The sequence below is a fragment of the Balaenoptera physalus genome (assembly GCF_965194825.1).
Source record: "Balaenoptera physalus genome assembly, chromosome: 2".
NCBI lineage: Eukaryota > Metazoa > Chordata > Mammalia > Artiodactyla > Balaenopteridae > Balaenoptera > Balaenoptera physalus.
Window position 1 is genome coordinate 48,952,361 of NC_138883.1, and position 15,714 is coordinate 48,968,074.

At 40.8% G+C, this 15,714-nt stretch overlaps 2 long non-coding RNA genes across 8 annotated transcripts in view; one reads left to right on the top strand and one right to left on the bottom strand.

Annotated features, from left to right (window-relative positions):
- LOC309654458 overlaps positions 1-15,714 on the top strand; it is a 595,613-nt gene that overhangs the window by 299,942 nt on the left and 279,957 nt on the right. The window lies entirely within an intron of this gene.
- Positions 1-15,714, bottom strand: part of LOC309654448 — a 173,888-nt gene that overhangs the window by 42,649 nt on the left and 115,525 nt on the right. For 4 of the 7 annotated variants that reach the window (XR_014260248.1, XR_014260250.1, XR_014260251.1 and 1 more), the window contains 2 exons: positions 12,196-12,287; positions 7,889-10,550 (listed from right to left, as the gene is read on the bottom strand). The exons of 1 other annotated variant lie outside the window; for it this stretch is intronic. This is a non-coding gene — a long non-coding RNA (uncharacterized lncRNA). Of the gene's footprint in view, positions 1-7,888; positions 10,551-11,194; positions 11,379-12,195; positions 12,288-15,714 lie in introns of those variants that run through there. 2 more of the 7 variants (XR_014260249.1, XR_014260247.1) reach the window with 2 other exon arrangements.

Genomic DNA, 15,714 nt, shown 5'->3' on the forward strand with positions numbered 1-15,714 from the left:
GGCCATTGACGCTTCGAGGATATAATCTCAAGGACTGAGATTCACATGCCATATTCACATGCCAGTGTTAACAGTAAGCACCAGTCTAGGAGGTTGGGAATGTATGGATATGGAGAGGGCCTGGGAGAGAGTAAAAGTGGAAAGTGAGCTTTTCCCTGGAAAACAAGAAGGACAAAGAGGACGAGAAGAACATGGCACACTGAAGAGTTTCCATTTGGTGTTATCCCACCCAAGGGTTGCTCCTTGATGTTTGCTGAAGTACAATGGGCCCTAGAATCTTCTCTTCACCTTTTCCCATTCTCTTAAGCTCTTGACATCTAGACCCCTAACTTATCTTTAGATGTTTTTAGTGACTCTTCTTATTCCTGGCCCAATTATTTCCTCAAAACAAGGTAATTTTAAGAATACTGTTGTAATAATCTTCATTCTTGCTAAGCCCGAGTGTGCAAGCACTCCTTGGAATGCTATTTACTTGAACTAGAAAATGTGGTAGACGCACAAGTGATCAATTGCCCAAAATCTCTCCCCAAAGTCCCCTCTCTCAACCCACCATGAGGGACTGTAGCTTCCTCTGGAGTTGTGTTTTTTGCATCTCGGAATGCCTGGCACTTTCCTCCTAACAGACACTCAAAACCGTCGAGCTCAACTGTGAACCGTTGGAACAATTTTCCTCCAAGACCCACTCCATCACACACATGCACACATTCTGCCCACGCCCACCCTCCCTCCCCCCAGCAATCTAGCTGTCCCCAACTGCTGCGGGTTGTAATGGAAGCTTCCTAACCAAAGGGAAAAACCAATGGCTCTTCTGAAACACTCCATTTCCCTCGTCCTCAGGAGAGCTGGTATTCTTGTGCCCTTGCTGCCCTCCTGCCCACGCCTCCCCTTCCCCTGCTCCTTGATCCACACATCTCAATTTAGGGACTTGTCACAAAGACACTGCTGCAAAAGGTAGGACATCTTTATAGCAAATATTCTCCATGAAGTATGCTGGAAACTGGCAGCTTTTTTTTTTTTTTTTAAACTAATTTATTTATTTATTTATGGCTGTGTTGGGTCTTCGTTTCTGTGCGAGGGCTTTCTCTAGTTGTGGCAAGCGGGGGCCACTCTTCATCACGGTGCGTGGGCCTCTCGCTATCACGGCCTCTCTTGTTGCGGAGCACAGGCTCCAGACGCGCAGGCTCAGTAATTGTGGCTCATGGGCCTAGCTGCTCTGCGGCTTGTGGGATCTTCCCAGACCAGGGCTCGAACCCGTGTCTCCTGCATTGGCAGGCAGATTCTCAACCACTGCGCCACCAGGGAAGCCCTGGCAGCTTTTTAATGCTGATGTGCCTGTCACTACATGAGTTGCTACTTGCTTTGAAAGCACTGTCTTATTTAATGCTTGAAAAAGCCCCAAGAGGATTTTTTTTCTTCACTAGAGAAAAACCGAGGCTCAGAGAGAGTGAGCAGTTCACTCCCGATTACAGAACTAGTGACCCACAGACTTGGTTTCTGAACCCCAGTGGGCGTTTGATGCCAAGGCCCTTGCTTCAATATCTCCCAGGAAAACTCAATTTTTTTCCCTTAGGGAAGGATGAAAAATACCTAATGTATTAATAGCCTGTTCTATTTTTCTATCCATCAGATGACAAAGAGTTTTTCATTACATATTTTTCTTTTTTATAAAAGTAATATTTGTTCACTGAAAATCGTGTAGGAAATACAGAGAAGCAAAAAGAAGAAAAAAGATCACTTGTAATCCCACCACTTGGATATAACATGTCTAAATTTTGGTATGGATCTTTGAAGATATTTTTGATTGGAACCTTTTTTATGGATTATGCTGTACAAAGAGTTAAGGTTGGACACATAGTTCTATGCCAATAAATGATTCTAGAACATTCAATTGCATAGATGTACCATACTTAAACCAATACCAAATGGTTAGCCATGAAAAGGAAGCAATATTGTTTGCTCACTTTATGAGTGATAAAAGGCTGCCACCCAAAAGCGTTAAAGCTAAAAAGGAACCAACCAGAAAACTTTATCTAAATCAAGAGCTGGCAGACTTTGCGTGTAAAGGGGCAGGCAGTAACTAGCTTAGCTTTGTAGGCCATACGGTCTGTTGTAACTGGTCAGCTCTGCGTTACCGCACAAAAGCAGTCACAGACCACACATAAATGAATCAGTGTGGCTGTGTGTCAACCACATTATTTACAGACACTGAAATTGGAACTTTGTATGATTTGCATGCGTCATAAAATAGTAGTCTTCTTTTGATTTAAAAAAATTATTTAAAAATGTAAAAACAACCCTTGATCTGTGAGCCATACAAAAACAGGTGACAGGCGGCAGTTTGCCCACCCTTGCTCCAAATCACCCATTCAGGCTTGGAGCACATCACCAGAGCCACAGACCAAGTTACAGAATCAATGAGAATTCTCTTTCCAACCCTTCCTTCTCCTGGATATCCATTCTCTCTCTCAATCCCTCTCTCTCCCTCTTTCTCTCTCTCTCTCTCTCTCTCTCTCACACACACACACACACACACACACACACATCTGGTTGCCCCAAAGTCCTTCCTTTATAGGCTGGCCACCTTCTCCCTGAGTCCCACAGGTTTAAAAATTACTTCCATTTTCCTCGATTCTCTTTCTGGGAGCATCTGATTATCTGACCGAAGTAGTTCACATTAAGAAGTGATTGGCAGGGACCAATCCTCCCTCTGGGAATTTTCATTTGAAAGAAAACATACAGATGTAGGTAACTGGATGTCAGGGAAGACATTTTTGAGTAGCAGGATATCCAGTTCTTTATTCAGGAAGTTGATTTTGGTGTTATGAGGCTGACCAAGAAGGCTAAGATGATGAGTGTACTGGGTACTTAGTATCTACAGTAGACCCTTGAGCAGCACAGGTTTGAACTGCGAGGGTCCACTTACACGCGGATTATTTTCCATAGTAAATACTACAGTCCTACACAACCCACAGTTGGTTGAATCCGAGGATGGAACTGTGAATATGGAGAAACCGTGAATGTGGCACGTGGATGTGGAGGGCTGACTATAAGGGTTGGCACCCCTGTACCACCCCTCCCCTTTGTTCAAGGGTCAACTGTTATTGGGGAAGTAGGACAAAGAAAATTAAAAAGTCAAATCAGAGGCTATTAACTGTCAAGAACTGATGAATAAATTCAATGGCTAAGCTCTGATGGAGACTATTAAAAACTGCCCAGTGGTATCAAGCCCAGGCATTTGGGGACATTTCTCTGTATGCTCTGTATCCTGGCAGACATAGGGCCTTACCCTTTGCCTTTTGTGGCTAATGGCTTCACGACATCCTCAGGGGCCCAAGGCTTTTATCCAGTTAGAACCCCTGCTTTATGGTTTTACGTGTGCTGTTGTATTAGGCAGCAACACAAGCTTGGAGGCAGTTCTTGAGCCTTTTCTTAAATAGCCAGAGATGTGTGAAGGGCTGAACAAAATGCCTTCACGAGTGCTTTAGTGACTGGGCCAGGGAGTTTCACCACTAACTCTAAGGCAACCATTGGACAAGCAACGGGAAACAGGGCAACAGGTGTGGATGTGAAAATATCTCCTGCAAAGGTCTCCTCTCACCAAAGAGGCGGAGGAAGGTAGGTTACTCAGAGTGAAGTCACAAGAACCTTCTTTCCTGAAGGACACGCCCTAAACTCCAAGGCAGTGACAGCCTCCTCACAGGTATCAAGAAAGGGGGAGCAAAAAGGTGGCCTCGGGAAACAAAACCAAGCTTGGACCGAGGTGCTCTACTCCAGCGGTTTCCCTTTGCAGCGATGTTTGCCTGCCATCCGCCCAACTTCAACGCCGGCCACAAGCTGGAATTCAGCTCTACCCCAGTTCCGGGGAGGCTGAGGCGGGGTCCGCCCAGGAAATTCCAGGAGAAGCCCCAGGGCTAGGAGAGGCAGCTTGAAGGTAGACATCTGGGTGTCAGACTGCTTCTGAAAGCAAAGGGTAAAAAAATACACCTTCCCTCTATGTTCTAAAAATCGCCCAGATACCCTTTTTTAAAAAAATCACCCAATTTTCACTTCAATGACAAGTGCTAATAGGTCGTTAAAATAATATGCGTATTACTAACCCAGGCTATTGGAAACTGGGGTTCACTGCAAACCCTTGACATTGCCTTCCTGTATCTGACCGTGGGTTCCACTTCATCTGGCTCCCTGCCTGTGGCAATGGCCAGGGTTTGAAGAGACATGCAAATTGCCTAGCTAATTAAACTCTGTACTTTTAAAAACAATTTTCTCTCATGCCAGGCAGAGTTAAATGGGTACAACTTTCTTTGAGAAAGCCAAAAATGAATTCTGGGCTTAGATATTGTAGATAAATTTGCTGTCTTAAATTCTAAATTTCAGGAAAATAAAGGCTTATCATGGAAACTGTTATTTAGCTGTAACTGTGGAGATGTAGGTATGATGCTATTATTTTTTTTTTTTTAATTTTTATTTATTTATTTATGGCTGTGTTGGGTCTTCGCTTCTGTGCAAGGGCTTTCTCTAGTTGCGGCAAGCGGGGGCCACTCTTCATCACAGTGCGCGGGCCTCTCACCATCGCGGCCTCTCTTGTTGCGGAGCACAGGCTCCAGACGCGCAGGCTCAGTAGTTGTGGCTCACGGGCCCAGTTGCTCCGTGGCATGTGGGATCTTCCCAGACCAGGGCCCGAACCCATGTCCCCTGCATTGGCAGGCAGACTCTCAACCGCTGCGCCACCAGGGAAGCCCTGATGCTATTATTAACCTGCTTTACAAATGGATGTGTCAGGAGCTGGGAAGAAAGACTCAGAGTTTGGTTGCCAAATGCCAGTGTGGATAAATGTCCATGGTGAACTCTTCTCCCTTTGGTAATCGTAATGCTAGGTCTGTTTCTAGCCTTTCTCACTTTGGTTATAGCACTCGGCAAGAGTCAGATGGATTTCAGAGTCAACTACAAGGGAGGAATCCAGAACCCTGTTGATAAATAAATTGTGTTCCAATCACTGGTGCTCTTTTGAAATATGTTACTGAATGAAGCAAAAAATTAAGCCCCTAAGCTTTAGCATATCTTATTTTGCTATTCACCATAATAACTCTGTGTCTCTGTTCAAGTAACTCATTCCCTTTGGCAACTTAAAGGAGAGCTGAGGTAAGAAAGTGAAAAAAATACAAACCAAATTGTCTTTTTGTTTATACCTTTTCTGGAAAAAAAATGAGAGTGCTGTAATGAAAATTAGAACGGTAACAATGTCACCTTGTATTTATAAAATGTAGGGGGTTTCAGATTGGGGCTTTCAAGTCTTCTGACAGCTTTATTTTTCAGGTGAGAATAGTTGGGAATCTGTGTGATGGAGATCAGGTTGGCCACGGGAGCTGAAATGGAGACCAGAACTCCCAACTCCCTCCCTGAAGCCTGAGGACCTGGCAGTCACTCAGAGTGGAGACCAGACTCCAAAGGGAACCATGCCCAGTGAAGTAGGAGGGTCTCAGGGGCGTTTCTTTCAGCATTTAACATAGAGAATTTTACCTGGGAGATCATTTATCATTTAAAACCTGACTCCCAAGCTTGGAGTAAAAAGGTCAAGGAGTGACTGAGGAAGCCCATGCTTGCCTCGGAAAGGCAATGAACTACCACAACAAGGGACAACAGGTGAAGGAGGGGAGAGAGCCTCCCACCCTGCACCCAACAACCTGCCTCAGTTACTCTTCGTGGGCTTCTGCCATGGACGTGAAGGGGGTGGATAGAGGTTTGGCTCTTGGGGCCACTTTCTGTGTCCGTGAGTACAGATTATAACGATGATTTCTGTTTGTTTTGTTTTTTCGTTTTGGTTTGGTTGTTTTTCTTATATTTTTTCTCCTCTCTATGGCAAAGCTGTTTTTCTCTCACTCTCTTTTTTAAAAAAATCCTTCATTTGCCAAAGAAGACACAAAAGAAGAGCCAAAGGAAATTAAAATAGGGAATTTTCCACTGAGAGGGAAGGCTATGACCTAACAGGGCTTCTTTCCTTTTCTTTCAACCCCATATTAATATTAACAGCAAAAGTCAGATGCAGCAGCCCTCTGTTTTCAGAGCCTTCTTCTGTTCCCAGGTCTGTCTCTTCCCACACTGTTCTCCCAAATTGTCGTCAGGTTCAGTGGTGCAGTAGCCTTGGGAAGCTGGCCTCCTCCCTCAGGAGGCCACTCAAAACTCTTAGCAGGTATGCGTGCTGGGTCCTTAGAATTAGAAGACCTTACAGCCATCTGGTCTTGAAATCTCTTTACCCCTCTCGTTAATAATAACTCAGATCTAACATTTTAACTCTATAACATTTATAGAACACTGTGTACCAAGGAATGTTCTAAGTATTTTCCATATATTAACTCATTTGTTTCTCACCTAGCCTCATGAAGGAGGTGCTATTATCATCCCCATCTTACAGATGAAGAAACTGGGCCCAGAGAGGTTCAGTAACTTACCCAAGAGGGCCTTCTAGAAAGTGTCAGAGGCGCCTCTTTACACATTCTGGCCAAATTTGCTGTATGTGCCCTAGATCTTCTGTCTCCTGCCTGGAAATCTGCCCAGCTGCCACTCCGCCAAGCCAGGTATTGTCTAAATCCCACCTAACCCTCATGGTCCAGGGCTATCTCCTCCAAACAGCCTCTCCTAATTGCCTTCAGCTAGAGTCAGTCTCCTTATTCTGAAACAGCAAAGAATTGTAACTGTGCTGTGTGCCATGTGCCATGTTCTGCCCTTTATAAGCACCTTTTATCTTTAAAACCATAAGATAAGCACTCTAAGATCTGATGCATATCTGATTTATCTCTGTGCTCGCACATTTCGTAGCTTATGTTTTGAGCTCATATCTGTTGCAGTATTTATCACATATCAGAGAAAATGGCTGAATGAATATGCACACTATACATTATGTTACTTCATGAACCAATGCCCTCTTTTACATAGTGCAATTAGGCTCACTGGATATATTAAATGCATACTCACAAGAGGAATTATTTACAACGTCTGTCAAATGCTATGCAATTTTTCCTGAAGGAGAAAGCATTTGTATAGTGTATAAACCTGAACCAACAGAGCAAGAAATCTGAGGACCCCCGTGTATACATGCAGGGCACTGTCTGCCCAGACGAACCAGGAGTCACATTGCTTCTCTGCATTCCCTTGTGTGAAAGAAAGCATTTCTGTCTGGCCTCTACTCTACCACCGCCCTTTCTGGGCCCATGAACTTTTGAACCAGGGCAGTGGGGCTCCGCTCCAGGCGACTCTCTCATCTACCAATGTGTCCACACAGCGAGCTACGTTCACAGGCCACAGAAGCATCACTGCTTAACCGTGAGGCTTGGGGCTCAGCCACAGCTCAGGCCACCACCCTCAGGGTGCAAAACAATTCCTCCCTTGTATAAAGTAGTACATTTAAAAAGTCATTCTCGACACTTTATATTTATACCTTCAGCCACAGGGGTAACCTATAAAGGAGTTTAGATCTCCAACTTTTGTGTAAGCAGCAGGAGAAACAACCAGGCAGAGAGAGGAGCACACACAAAATATTTTGATCTGATCATTTGGCAGGATCTTACATTGTAAGTATCAGTTTAAAATAGAGGTTTAAATCAACTCCCAACCCCAGACTTAAACAGTTTGCAAATATTCACTGACGTCAATAAAGTGAGAGTTCTTGACTCTGGCTGTGCATCAGATTCCCTGTGGAATTTAAAACATACGTGCACGCACGCACACACACACACACACACTCACACACAGACACACACACACCAGTCAGGCTCTCCCCCTGGAAATACCACAATTTGAAAAAGCTGCATAGTTCAGTCTGATGTGAAGTCTGGGTTGAGAATCACTGTGACAAGAGAAGACATAAAAATAATGGGCAACTCTCAGTCCCATGCCTTGTCTCCTGCTGTTGCTGCTTTTTAATCAAAAGGGTGAGGAGGGAAAATCAGTAAGAACATTAGTTCTGCAAGCAACAAGACATAATATTTCATAGCTACAGAAAACAGTAGGTGGCTATGATTTCAACACTAGTAGAAGTAAAACATTTTTCACAAGTATGAATCAAACCAAAATATAAACAAAACCCTGCAAAGTCTAAAAAAAACTATAAACTCAAGATTGGGAACTTATATTTCATTCACATTCAAATACCATTAATTAATATAATGTTCCTAGAAATATACAATCTCCCAAAACTGAACCAGGAAAAACCAGAAAATATGAATAGACAAATTACCTGTAATGAAATTGAATCAGTAACTTAAAAACTCCCAATAAACAAAAGTCCAGGACCAGATGGCTTCACAGGTGAATTCCACCAAAAATTTAGAGAAGAGTTAACACCTACTCTTATCAAACTATTCCAAAAATTACAGAGGAAGGAATGCTTCTGAACTCCTTATATGAGGCCAGCATCACCCTGGAACTAAAACCAAACAAAGATATCACACAAAAAAGAAAATTACAGGTCCAAATAACTGATAAACATAGATGCAAAAATCCCCACAAAATAATCACAAACTGAATCCAACAATACATTAAAAGAATCATACACCATGATCAAGTGGAATTTATCCCAGGGGTGCAAGGATGGTTCAATGTCTCAAAATTAATCAATGTGTTATACCATATTAACAAACTGAAGAATAAAAATCATATCATCATCTCAAAAGTTGCTGAAAAAGCTTTTGACAAAATTCAGCATCCATTCATGATAAAAACTCTCAATAAAGTGGGTATAGAGGGAACATACCTCAACATAATAAAGGTCATATATGACAAGCTCACAGCTAACATCATACTCAATGGTGAAAAGCTAAAAGCATTTCCTCTAACATCAGGAACAAGACAAGGATGTTCACTCTTGCCACTTTTAGTCAACATAATATTGGAAGTCCTAGCCACATCAATCAAACAAGAAAAATAAATAAAAGGAATCCTAACTGGAAAGAAAGAAGTAAAACTGTCACTGTTTGCGGGTGACATGATACTACACATAGAAAATCCTAAAGACACCATCAAAAAACTGCTAAAACTCATCAATGAATTCAGTAAAGTTGCAGGACACAAAATTAATATACAGAAATCTGCTGCATTTCTATACATTAACAATGAACTGTTAGAAAGAGAAAAAAGAAAGTAACCCCACTTATAATTCACATGAAAAAGAATAAAATAACTCGGAATAAATTGAAGGAGGTAAAGACCTGTACTTGGAAAATTATAAGACGCTGATGAAAGAAATTAAAGACAACATAGATGGAAAGATATACCATGTTCATGGACTGGAAGAATTAATATTGTTAAAATAACCATACTACCCAAGTCAATCTACAGATTCAGTGCAATCTCTATCAAAATATTGATGGGATTTTTTAATAGAACTAGAACAAATAATTCTAAAATCTGTATGGAAACACAAAAGACCCCCAGATAGCTGAAACAATATTGAGAAAGAAGAACAAAGCTGGAGATACCACACTCCCTGATTTCAAACTATACTACAAAGCTACAGTCATCAAAACTGTATTGTACTGGCACAAAAAAACAGACACATAGATCAATGGAACAGAATAGAGAGCCCAGAAATGAACCCACATTTACGTGGGCAATTAATCTATGACAAAGGAGTTAAAAATATACAATGGTGAAACGACAGGCTCTTCAATAAATGGTGCTGGGAAAACTGGACAGCTACATGCAAAAGAATAAAACTGGACTACTCTCTCACACCATGCACAAAAATAAATTCAAAATGGATTAAAGACTTAAATGTAAGAACTGTAACCTCAAAAATTCTAGAAGAAAACATAGGCAGTACACTCTTTGACATCAGTTTTAGTAATATTTTTTTTGGATGTGTCTCCTCAGGCAAGGAAAACAAAAGCAAAAGTAAACAAATGGGACTACATTAAACCAAAAAGCTTTTGCACAGGGAAGGAAACTGTCAGAAAATGAAAAGGCCACATACAGAATGGGAGAAGATATTTGCAAAGGATATATCTGATAAGGGGTTAATATCCAAAATAATACAAAAAACTAATACAACTCAACATCAGAAAAACAAACAACCCAATTAAAAAATGGGCAGAAGATCTGAACAGACATTTTCCCCAAGAGGACATAGAGATGGCCAAAATGTACATGAAGGGATGCTCAATAGCACTAATCATCAGGGAAATGGAAATCAAAACCACAATGAGATATCACCTCACACTTGTCAGAATGGCTATTATAAAAACGACAAGTAACAAGTATTATCTTCAATTCATTCTGATCAATTGCCTTTTCCATGAAACAGCAGGATCAAACAGCAGCCTTCTTTGATTTGGCAGATAGAGCTGGATTTGATGTTGTCAGGCTTCACCCTTTGCTCTCCTCTCTAAACATTATTTTTCTTTCTGACACTTCACTCCAGGGGCAAATCTTCACACTGTTAAAGATACTTTCATATTTCTGTTCACTCTGGAAGCAGGTTTTCTTCTCATTCTTTCTGATATAATCAAAATTTACCAGCCTCCTGTTCCATTATTCCAGAGTCCCTTTTTCTCCAGTCTCTGTTAAGGGAAAGTGCAAGTGTTTTATAAACTAATCTGGAGAAATGGGAGCTAATAATATACATTATGTTCCTAGGGAACAAATTTGAGTTCAAAAGGATCTTCTGGCAATAATTCCTGAGCCTAAAACTGGAACCCTAAAAGGTAAAATTTCAGGCCCTCGGAGTGATGGGACTGATGTAGCTTTGGCAAGTTAGGTCTTTCAGAAACTCTCAAAATCATATTTTATAAGCATCTATCTAGTCCATCTATTCAAAGAACCTTGGTTCACTGGTCCACATGGCCTCCAGGGATATAATGGGGATAGGGATACTAAGGTTGCAACAACACCCCCATACTCCCTCTTTCCATTTCTGGCACAGTTCCAGACTCCCTCTTCTGTTGAGGCTGGATTATCCAGAGTTAACCCAACGGAGTATCACTCAGCTATCTCTTCCACACAAGTTCTGGCAGTTAATCTGATGGCAACTTCTCCAATGGAAGGAATGAAAATTCAAAGCAGTTAACTTTGCTTTTGCTTACCAGCTCTGACCCAAGTCCTGCCACCTCTAAATAGCAGGGACCTTCCCCACCCTATTTCCCATATCCAACTGTAATGGGGAGTTGGGTTCCTGCTGTGGAAGAGGGTTACAATGCGTACTCACTTTCTGTTCTTATTAAGTCTCTGGAAGAGGTACAAGAAATGCCCTGAGTTCATCTAGGCTCCATCAATCATGCAGTCTGTTATTTCCACTTCACACACCCTGTTTTTCTGTCCCCAAAAGTACACCTGTGAATGCCAAGCTCTTTGGCCCTCTCTTCAGTTCAGAAAGTATGAGGATTCTATTCCTGGGAAGAAGGAATGGAAATTTCACAGAGGTGCAGAGGTGGGCTTCATAAATGTATGTTAAATACATTTCAAATTGCCATCTTCAGTTTTGTACTTAAAATATCAAACAAGTGTCCTGGTATCCAGCAGTGGGAGTCCTGGTTAACCTAGATTATTCTCTTTGGGAACGAAACCCACAAGCTCTGGCAGGGCAGACAGAATCAACTGGATTTGCCATTGGAAAGCAGGAGTTCCCCCTGTCCGGTACATGTGTGTGCTGCCACCCAAGACTGAGGGCAGGGACCTGAAGAAACAGCCCTGAGAGGCACTGGAATTTATGTGCAGCAGCCAACTGTCAGCTGGTACAGACACAACTCTACAAACAGTCATTTACTTCCAAATTGTGACAGGTAAAATTTAGTAAGCCTGGGAGGAGGCGGGTGTTTATTAAAAAGGCTGGGGATGAGGAAAGCTAAAAATTCTAGATATATTTTGAAATGAGAATTTGTCTTTGCTTTCACTTGTTCACATTCTTTAGGAAAAGGTGAATGATACAGTCTTGGATGGAAGATGGAGTTTCTTTGGCTGGGGTTAGAGGCTATACTACAAAAACCTCTTTGTCAAAAGGGAAAATCTGGAGTGATTTGCTGGCAGCACGTTAGAGCCCCTCTGCCTGCTCTCCTCTGCCCAGTTCACCTCCTTCTGGAGGTGGCGGTGTAGTGACACAGGCCTCAGTGATGTCCCACTAAGTTGAGGGCAATGCGGTGAAATACAGTGTATCTATGGGAGACGAAAAGGTGTTTTAGGTAGAAACCACAAAATGCACTGTGTACTAACCTGAGTGACAGAAATGGCATTATGTACCTGCCACCTCTGCCTACATCCCTCAGCTCTTATGCCTGAGCCTGAACTAACTTGGAGGGTGAAATCTGAAAAAAAAAAAAAAAAAGTCAGGTACTGCAACAAGGAAGGCACAAATTTTGTCTTCCATTGCACTTCATATATAAACAAAGGACATACATTTAAAAAAATTATTTGTGTGATAGTTTGTTAGTTTTTAAAGAACAATATTTAAGAAATAGAAATTGTGGTTTCCACAACAATCATAACTTTGCTTTTCTATGCATACATAGATAAAAAACTTAACCCCATTTGCTGCAATCCAAAGAAATGTGTCAAGACTCTGAGGCTGAATTAAAGTTACTATGGAAACCAAAACTGGAACCATCATGATTTAGAGTCCTCTAGATTCTCAACTATTATGTTGTTTGAAGAAAAATTTAATTTTTAACTATATGAGCAGAACACCTAAAGACTTTTATATGAAATTTCTTAACATGTGTTTAAATATCGTCTAATGTGTTCCTTGCTGCTTTTGGGGTAATTTTCCCCCAGCAATTGCTGGCAGGTTTTTGAGAGATGGGTTAGAAATATTACTGAGCACCTATTAGGTATTCACAACACTGTTCAGGGCTCCAGGGGATAGGAGGGTAACACCTTATATACGCAGGAAATGTCTATTTTGTTGAGATCATTAAAAATATCATAGACAATAACCCAAATGCCTTTATAGAATTAATCAGCAGCAAGGCACCTTATATTTTGATCAAATGGCCCTGAGCCAAGGGCAGAGAGGGCCAATCAAGGGTGCCTTATACTCCCAATGGAGCTGAATTTTAAACCAATTTTTTTGTTAATAATTTCTTCTCTGCTTATAAAAGTAATCTGTGCTAGTTGTAGAACAATTGGAAAATATTGAAAATTTCAGAGAAGAAAGTTAAAATCAGTTATAGTTCTAATACCAATGTTCACTTTTTGGTGCACTTTCATCTAGTCATTCTTTTCTGTGGAGATATAAGTACAGGCAGTTGTCACTTTGCATGATAGTATATGACTGTAACAGTGACCACGCAAGTTGAAACCATGCAAGGTCATTTTCATAATCAATGGAGAAAACTCAAGTGTTCTGTGACCTTTAGCATTTTTTGTCAAAACATTAAAAACTCTCTTACTGTTGGCTATAAATGTATAGGGAAATAGAAATAGTAAAATCTGTATTTAGTACTCTGTAATTTAAAGTATTAGAAACACAGAATTGAAGTGTTTTATTTCTTTGCAAAAGCAGTTTGAGTAGTGGTTGTCTATCTTTCATTGTGTCAGTTATGATATAGAGCAGTCATTTTTTTCTATGCCTTGGCAAATTGTCATACTCTTTTCTAAGTTTAAATCAGCTTCCAACATTTTATCCTTTGCACTGTCAATAATGTGAAATATCTCTTAGAATTCCTTTAGTGTAAAGTTTTGTTATTGTGTTTGTTTGTTTTTTTTTTTGCCAGCATCACTTCCTCTGGGACATTTCCATCCTTTTTCTCCCATTTGTACACTTCTGTCAGTTTCACCTTCCCTAAGTTCCTCTGGCTGGGGCCATATCTACAGTCTCTTAAACAGCATCAGTGTCAACATCCCATGGTTAAACATTTCTTCTGTAACTCCAGTTACACTGATATAAGTTTTATCCACTGTTACCACTTTTCATTTCTGTGCTGCACTTGCATCATTTTTAACCAGTTCCCTCTTCAATTTTTCACTTTTAAAAAATGCCATGTAAGTCTATTATTGGGAGATAAGGAAGCAACACAACCACACACTTTGCTGTCTGTACATGAACTGAATAACAGATGTGTAGTGGCCAGTGATGGACAGACTTGGAAAGAATTGATATGATTGGTTTCTGATCTTGAAATATATGCATCATTTACACAGTGATTTGTGGACTAAATTGCTAGCAGTGAAGTTACACTTTATGCAATTACTCACAGATAATATGCTGAAGTAACTGAAATCTGAACTGGGTTGCTGAGAGACTGTTGTTATTTAACCAGCCCATGGTAACTGAAATTCATGTATATTAAGCTTGTGTAAGGAATGGACTGCCTGGGTACATATTTTTTTAATTATTTTTTTTATAAAATTGAGGTCATGAATATACAATTTTGTACCTTGCTTTTTAAAATTTAGCATTATATCATGAGATATTAACTAGTCTCTAACAATACTGTAGAATAATGTATGTGATTGGGAAAATACCAAGGGAATGGTAAAAGGAGAGCTATGGATTCACAGAGTGACTTGCTTCCAGTAAGAAGCAGCATAGGGAAAGGCGCAGATTGGCCAATGTACATTGTTACATAGAGAAGAAGATTAATTTGTCTAGAACGTAGGATCTATGTTAGAATAAAAATGACAGTAATGTCCAAAAGTCCATTTTTCTATGCTTTAGATAATAATAAGAGTAATAGCGTTTATTGAGTGCTTACTATCTTCTGGGTACTTTTCAAGCATGATCTCACTTAATCTTCAAATCTTAGATGCCGTCATCCCCATTCTTACACATGAGTACACTGGCGCTCAGAGAGGTCACTGAGTTTGCCCAGGTCACACAGCTGTTGTGGCAGAGCCAGCAATGAACCCAGATCCTTGTGGTCTTGCCCCTGACTGCTCTATAACACTGTCCGATGAAAGCACTTTTCAGTTTACATAATTCTTTTGCATTTATGGATAAAAGATGTACAATTGGGCAGGTTGTACAAGATTTCTGAGGTGCATGGGGCTGAAATCTAGCCTATGCCACTAGCCAAGCCTGAGCCAGCAGGCTGCTGACTTCCAGAGGGGATGCCTTTTTCTAATTAGCACAAAGGTGTAGTAGAGGCTAGTCTTGGTCCTGATCAACATGATTGATTCTCAACACAACCTCAGAATTGACAGCTGACAGAGCAGTTAGGATTATTCCAATTTTATACTAAAAACAAAACCCTGAGGCTCACATTAGGTAGGTGATTTATCTAAGGTAAGAAATGAATTGGTGAGATAAAGATGTGGTTGAGGAAGGGATAAGATTCCAGGCTGAGCAGGTTTCATCTGAAGCAAAAGGCATAGCGGACTGTAGACATTTATAAATCAGGCTACACATTTGACTTCAAGGAAGTAAAAAGATAAGTCACAGACGTCCACCTGGAATAGATTGCCCTGGGCAGCTCAATGCCTTCCACCTGGCTAAATCATTTCTTTTCCAGAATTCTGGTTCCTTCTTGCATTTGAATCAGACCTTTGGAGACACCTCCATTTCCTCTGAGGGATAAATAATCACCAGGATTTAAAAACACTGAATCTGAAAGCAAATTTCCCTTCACCTCACTGCCTTTCATAATTGCACTTTACAGACCTCTGTTAATTAGCAAATTGTAATAACTGTTGTTACTATCTTGAGAGTATCCAGGCCTAAGATTTTTCTGAGTGTTTCTGAGCTACTGTCTTCACCCTTACCTGACGGAGAAATGCTGATACCTAAACCAGTTC